The 7,878-nt window shown below is 43.2% G+C and overlaps 1 long non-coding RNA gene across 1 annotated transcript; it reads left to right on the top strand.

Moving 5' to 3' along the window:
- Window positions 1-1,021: 1,021 nt before the first annotated feature.
- LOC118626074 lies at window positions 1,022-7,306 on the top strand. The gene is made up of 3 exons (XR_004958858.1): window positions 1,022-1,039; window positions 4,262-4,328; window positions 7,219-7,306. It is a non-coding gene; the product is annotated as an uncharacterized LOC118626074 (long non-coding RNA).
- The last annotated feature ends 572 nt before the right edge of the window (window positions 7,307-7,878 follow it).

The raw sequence follows: 7,878 nt of genomic DNA on the forward strand, positions 1-7,878 counted from the left end.
ACCGTGTGCCAAATATTTTAATTATGTCACTTCGTTCTTGAAATAAACGTATGATATAGAAATTGTTCAATCTATTTTGCAGATTAAGATGATTGAATCGAAAGCACTGTAAATAGTTTGCTCTAGGTCCCTTAGAAAATAATAATTCTAAACAAGGAACTGTATCAGTTAGCTTTTTATTTTTATTTATTTTTTATTTTTTAATTTCTTAATTTGTTTTTGTTACAGATGTTTCTCATTTCCCCCCCATTTCCCTCCTCCCCTTCCCCCCTGCCCCATCCCCAGCTCTGCTGTCTATGTTTATGGTCATGCATACATGCATGTAAGTTCTGTGGTTTATCTCTTCCCCTCAGTTAGCGTTTGCTGAATAGCAAACCACCCTAAAATGTAGTGGTTTCAAATAACTACCATTTACTATTACTCATAAGTCTAAGGGGCAGTGGGGTGTTTTTGATGACCTGGGTCAGGTGGCTGGTATCAGCTGGGCTTACTCTCATGTCTGTGGTCACATTAAGAACTGGCTAGTCTTGAATGGCCTCTCTCAGTAGCCTCTCTAGCTGTTGGCCAGCTGTCTATTGGAGTAGTGAGAGTGCCTGGGCCTCACTGACCTGCAGGCCAACCTGGGTTTGCTCCTGTGGCAGACAGGGAGTGTTTCGAGACCAAGACCAAACGAGAGCAGACACTTGCAGCCCTGGCTCAAAATATTGCTCCTGCTCCATCCTTTTGGCTGAAACCACACAAGGCCAATCTAGGTATACAGGGTGGGGAAGCAGATTCTGCCTCCTGATGGAAGAAGTACAAAGATTTGTGGCCATTTTTATTACATATCACACAAGCCTAGGTGTGGCTTTGGGCTCCAACATCCATGAAACTGAAGTGAAGGATATTATTTTTATCTTTATTTTATAGATTAGGAAAAACCCTGAGGTTCAAAGATATTAAGCAGCTGGCTCAAAGTCCCTTGACTAGTGAGTAGCTGAATCGTGGTGGGAAGCTGAGCACGTCTTCTTCCAATGTCAATGAATTTCTTCTGGACCTGGTAGGTGACACTCAGGGTTCTGAGTCTGTGAGATGTAGAGCCACTCACTGTTATGGGTGAAAGAAACCTCAGAGTTGTCTAGTTCATTAGCTGATAGACTTCTGAATTTCTAAAGTCTCTATAATTTCAAAAAACATTTGGCAACCAATACAGATTTGTTAATGTGTTTTTTTTCCTGCCAAATCAAGACACTATAAAAACCATCTCCTAACATCCTCATTTCATTTACAAAAGAGAGAGAGAGAACATTCTAAGACCCAAAGCACAGTTTTTAAATAAAGATCAATTATTTAACTTGAATTAATTCATTTTTGTGAAAAACTTACCACTTTGTCTTTATTTTTGCTTATTTTGTTGTGGGTCAGTGATATCTTTCCATTGCTCAAAGAACCACCATATAGGAGCCACCATATAGGAGCCACTATATCTCTCTTTATTTGTTGGTACCTGAATACCTTCTAGAACATTCCTAACATGGTCTTTCATCATTGCCTGCATACTTCTAGTGACCGAGATCACTATTATCTAAAGCAATTCACTCCATCTTTAGACAGCTGTACACACAAAAAAGTTCTCTTATATTGAACCAAAATTCTTCTCTCAGTGAAACTTACCCCTTAGCTGAAGTTCATCTTTTGGTGCGCAACTAGAAATGTTGAATGCTCGCTCCAAGCTGTTTGAAAATGGCCACGGCTCCGGGAGTTGTCCTTGATTCTCGTCCCTTTGGCCTCCACTTGTACAGCACTGGCTTTGGGCGCCACATGCTCTTGTCCTGCTCCAAGGCTTCGCCAGTTTGACTACATCTGTCTTCATGTGGGTGTAGAAGTCAGGCCTGATCAGCTGCAGTAGATTAGGCCATACATTTTCTCTTTCTACATGATTCTTCTATTAATGAGGTTTAAGATCAGTGTAGCCTTTGCAGGAAATCTTGTCAAGCTGTTGGCTCAAGACTCAAATTTTGACTTCAGTTTCTGTGTGAATCAAATGTGAGTGCTCTAGAGCCGTTTGAAAGGCTCAGTGGGCACTCATCGAAACCCAGTGCAACTTCAGCAGCACTCAGAGAATGTCACCGACCAGGCCCTGTGATGGGTGCTGGGACTATAAACAAGAAAAGATAGTTTCTGTTCTCAAGGAAGTCAAAGTCCAGAAAACCAAACAGACATGCAAACATAAAACAAGATCATCAGCTATTTTGGTGGTGTGTACCAAGTGAGATGAGAGACTAGGAAAAGCGGCATCAATGCCTCCCCAAGGATTAAGGAAGCCTTCATAGAGGGTGCAGCCTCTGAACCAAGGCCTGGGGACTGTTAGGATTTGCCAGGTGGGCCTGGTCTCCCTACTTTGGGGCAGGTATTGCCTCATAAAGGTTAAAGAGCACAGTATTTGAGATGAGACCATCTGGATTCCAGGCATGGTACTGCCACTCCTCACAGTTATACCTCCCTGTATGTCAGCTTCCTTCTCAAGAACGTTACTGCTCCCCTCTCAATGCATTGGGAGCATTAAGTGAGATAATATGAATAAAGTTCTTGAGATAATGCGGGTGTATAATGTGGTAACTATTATTCCAAATGGCTCAAGTTCTAAGCCCTACTAGCTGTATCAAGGACAATCTTTAACTTTCTTTACCTTGCACTCTCCCCAGAGCAGTGAGGAGTGCATCCAGGATGTATCTTTATCTGTCAAAATCTCGAAGACCACAGGGTAGACCAAGAGGCTGCTGCATTGAGACGTTCTGACATTAAGTGAAGCAGCAGGTTAGTCTGAGACCATCAGGTTCACATTTCTCTTCTGAAATGTAATCAATGGAAACCCAACCCAACATTAAAAAATATATTTTTAAAGTTTTACATAATTTCAAACATAGGAAAAAAAATGACAAGAATAAGTTTAGTACAAAGGAGAACCATATGCCCTATATTCAGATTCTCCTATTGTTAACATTCTGCTCTATTTGCTTTATCATTTCCTCTTTTTCCCATACATTCACTCACACACACACACACACACACACACACACACACACACACACTTTTTCTGAACCATTTGGTGTAAGTTGCATCTATTGTAGCCTTTACACTAAATCTTGCAGTGTCTATTTGCTAGGAATATTAATATTCTCTTACACAACAATGTGCTTGACAACTTCAGTAAACACTGATACAATTTTTGAAATATAATCTACTCTTCTTATTCCAGCTTTGTTAATTGACCCAATAATGCCCTTATAGCATATTTTTAACCTCCATTATAGAATCCAAAAGTCAGAACTGTATAAAAAACTACACCCAGGGGAGTGTCACTTCCGTACCTCCCTGTTTCCTCACCCTGTAGGTAACCACATTAATTGTTTCCAGTTTGTCCTTTTTTAGTGGTGAGATAAGCAGATTTATATCTTTTCTTATCTTCCCTATCGTTTTACATAAAAGGTAGCATACCTTATATGTTATTTTGCATTGTGCTTGTGTTACCTAAAAATAGCTCCTGGAAATCACTCTATGTCATTGTATAAAGATCATTATTCTTTTGTATAACAGCACAGTACCCCATTGTGTAATATTATGGTTTATTCAACCAGTCTCCTATGCTTGGGCATTTAGGTAGTTTTCAATGTTTTGCAAATAAAACTGATGCTACCCTGAATAACTTTGTTTATATGTAGTTTCATATTGTTAGAGGTGCATATTCAGGGTAAATTTCTCAAAGTGATATTGCTGGGTTGAAGGGTAACTACATATACAGCTTTGTTATATATTGACAGATATCCTTTAGAGAGGTCACTCTATTTTACATTCCCACCAGGCAGACAGTGCCTGGGAAACCCAACATTTTGACTTTATTCAAAATGTGGTAATAAGTCAGAAGGGATTCAGGAATCAGGACAGAATGAAAATCCAGGATCAGGTGCTGCATGGAGTGGGAAAAAAGGTGCCCAGCACAAAACCACTCCACAAAATGCTTTTCCAGATACTTGGACATCATCTGTTTAAGGGCAGGGCAATCTTACTTCATTTTCCCCTCTGGCTACGCATCTCTAGTAAGAGACCTTAGAAAGATGCCAAGAACGTAGTTGATGACCTATAGATATTGAAGTACTGACTGTTTAAATGAATGAAAGAATAAACTAGCAACACCTGACATTGCCCATGGAATAAATAAACCTGGCAGGGAGATTATTTTGAAGGAACAAATCTCACCTCTTCTTCTCCCCTTCCCTCCTAGACAGATGCTTCCTTGTACAGCCGTTCCCGAGGACTGAGCAGTTTGAAGTTTCCAAAGATGAAAACATGTAAGCTGTCCTTGCATTAGGAGATGTGGCTGCACAGAGGCCTATTGTCTGCAGGGACACAGGGAGCTCTGTGGTGAAAGGGGAGTGTCCTACCCTGCAGCCGGGTCTTTTCAGCCTGAGCATTGCCTTTTCTCTCTGGAATGTAATATTCTACCCCTGCCCTCCGAGTGGCATTGTGCACTAGCAGGGTCAGCAGTGGGGGTGCACTGGCAGGGAAATAATCTCTGTGCAGGCAACCCAATAAGTCAGAGGCAGCATCAGGAGGCACAGCCAGGACGATGCCTCTGAATGAGCGCTTTGTGCAGGTCTCGGTGGCCGTGGCTGGAGACGCACCTTCCTCTTGCTGCTCACCTGGTGGCTGAACAAAGCTGCCTTTCAGGCCTCGGGCCCCACAGCAAACATTGCGCAGGTGATAGACCTGCTTCCCTGCCCTGCCTTGGCCCCCGGATCGCATTTCCGCCTGGCATTACTCGCGGGTTGCCACTAGGGCCCGTCCTCCCTCCAGGATTATGAAACAGCAAAACTAGCCTCTCGGGAGGTGGGCCCCTCTTCTGAGGGGTCACTACAACTTCGAGGACTTCTTTTCAGGCACAGGGGAGCAGGCACTCTCATCTAGGTTCTGCCGGCTTCGGCATGGTCACACAGCGTGCAGGGTGTCTAGCCTCCAGCATTTATGAAATTCCTTCCCCATTTGCTCTCCGCGATGGTCTTAGACGTCAATGGGACGACTTTCACCTAAAGGAAAACGGAGCTGTGACGAGCCGACGCGGGTCCAGGGTGGCGCAGTCTTCCCACTCTGGGTTCAGAGTTCGTACTAGGACTGTCACCCTTGTCTCCCAGGAACGGGTGCGACGGTGGGGGCTGCAGCATTACTTTGGGTTTTGTTCTGGCTAGCAGCCAGACTTGCAAGGACGAGAGGTATTTTCACTTCCCCTAATATGAGAGAAGAGCCAAGTGTCTCTGTTGTGAGTTTGGGTTCTTGTCTAAGGTCAGCAGTTTTTGTGTGTCAGGGTTAACAACAGAAGTGGTGGAGCACCTGCGGTCGGCACGCACGTCCACGGGGAGAGGCAGTGCTGCCGTTGAAGGGAATAGAGAGGGTTCGTGCAGAGCCAAAGAATGGATCTCCCTCTTCTCTGACTGAGACAGGCTCATAGTTTGGGGTGCTTCCATGAGTGACAGACCTGTGGCCCATCTGGAGATGTCTGCGAGAGCATGCAGAGGCCTGTTGCTGACACGGATGCTGCTGGGGCAGGTGTGGGCCACGGCGGAGCCTGTGTTGATCGGAGAGGGCTCCTGAGAGCATCCCCGAGCCCACCTGAAGCCCATCACCTGCCAGGTGGCGGAGGGCGGTGTGCCCCCTCGCCTCGTGTGTAGCATGGACGACTGTAAGGACGGCGAACACCGTGGAGTAATCCCTCAGTGTGTGAACACCACATAAACCTCCGAGGTTGTTTTTAAAACCTGAGGAAGGAAAGGAAATCCTCGCCAAAAAAATGACTGAAATTGAATCCTCCCCGACTTTAAGCAAGTAGGAGCTCAGAGTCAAATTTAATTTGCTAAAAGAAAATAAAACAACTCACCCATTCATTCACTCATTCGACAATATTTATTGGGTTGTTACTTTGAGTCACTGTGTTCCTAAAGAAAGTGAGTATATCCTTCTCTGGACATCTTAACAAAATTTGATTTAAATGGATTATTTTGATATTTTACTCCTATAATGGTTCTGTTTTCTCTCTCATGCCTTCTCTTTATGAATCATTTGCCACAGTGTTTGCATAAATCCTACATTTCCTTCAAAATGTGGCATAAATACCTCCTTTTCCCAAGGTACTTTTTTTTCCTTCCACCCAACTCATAAATTAAGGTACACTCGGGTCTCAGCTTGAGCATGGGCCATGTCTGCTCACCGACCCAGGCCTGTCTGAGAGTCTGGAAAACTGCAGATTCAGGCCGATGGGGCTCTGTTTCTGGGGGTACTGAGGACCCTCCTGTGAAAGAGATCATGATGTTTTCACTGGTGGGATCCAGACAGACACATTGGAGCAATTGGAGCATGTCTCGAGTATCAGCAGAATGACCTCAGGTTTTAGGGAGGGAATAGCAGATTACTGAGAAAAAGATCCTCTGGTGAGAAGAAATCCCACTTAAAGATCTTGGTACAAAAGCGACCTTCAGAGTCCAGGGATAGATGGCTCTGTCGGGTTGTCTACTCGTTTGCCTAGGTCTTTGAAGGCTGGGTATTAGGAAGCATATTGTTGTAATATATAAAAACAGAAATAGCTGCTTTGTGTAAATCTCTGCAAATTTGGGGGTAAAAGATAGACATTTTGGTACTTCTTCTCCCATTCTTGGAGATTTATATAAAGAAATATTCTCTCCATTTGATCATAAAATTGCATCGAAGCTTTGGCACATTGGATTCTGAGCCACTGAAAGTGAAGCATGTCAGAGCGGAGGTAAACAGCCATGAGCCTTGGTTTAAGGCTCGCTTGAGTGGCACAGAGGAGCAGTGAGCACCACGATGCCCAGTGTCCAGGTGCGGACTGTCCAGGAGTGAGACCTGCCTGTGAAATTCCAGAAATTACTTGAAGGAGAAGTCTTGAAAGTGGTCCAGTGAGGGCCACAAAAATTTCCACGAAAGTTATGCTTATTGGGGTAAAGGGGATAAAGAAGCAGAAAGTGTAGGTGGAGGAACAATGGGGACTAGGCTGAGGAGGCTAGAGGGGAAGATGCTCATAGCCAGTCCGAGGCAGCTTAAATTGATCTTGAATACTGAGATCGTATTGTGTTTTTGAAAGATCATTCTGGAGGCTGGCAGATAACTGATTAGATATGGGCAAAGTTGGAGGGGAATCTAATAACTTGACCTAATTCACAATATTTCTAGGGCTGCTCCTGGCTATAGGATTTGCCTGGTCCAGAAGGTGTTTCCTTACCAAGGACCTCTACTTGGGTGGCAGTCTGGAGAACAAGGTGAAAACTTGGTCTTTATCTTGAATTCTCTTTTGATTATTGTTTTCCAGTTATTCAAGAGTTTTTTTTAACTTAGAAGCATTTGTTGCAAAAGTCTTCATTTATGAGTCTTGATAATTAAAGCTTTGTCTCAAAAACTAATTTCTGCCTATATTCACTACAGTAAGAATTTTACGTGTATACCAGTAGGAGAAAATTTACATGGAAGTCCAAACAAAAGAAATTATTATAAACAAATTATTTTTCAATTACAGTTTACATTCAATATTATTTTGTGTTAGTTTCAGGTGTACAGCCTATTGGAAATAAATTTTAATTGTTATGTTGTCATCCATTTAAAATTCCCTTGGGGTTATCAGAGATGCTTTCCTATGGTGCGTGCTGAAGATCTAAGGGCTGTGAAGCATGGGCTGATGGATCGTATGGACAGAGTGGGAGGACAGGTTGTCATGGGTGAATGTAGTGACATAATGAGGGAGTTGTTGGAACTGATGAATTTATTATGGTTCTTAGTTCCATGTTTTTATGGCTGACAAGTATTTTAAAATATTGAATTGAAATCAGACCACTATCT

Source organism: Molossus molossus, unplaced genomic scaffold, assembly GCF_014108415.1.
Source record: "Molossus molossus isolate mMolMol1 unplaced genomic scaffold, mMolMol1.p scaffold_m16_p_12, whole genome shotgun sequence".
Classification (NCBI taxonomy): domain Eukaryota; kingdom Metazoa; phylum Chordata; class Mammalia; order Chiroptera; family Molossidae; genus Molossus; species Molossus molossus.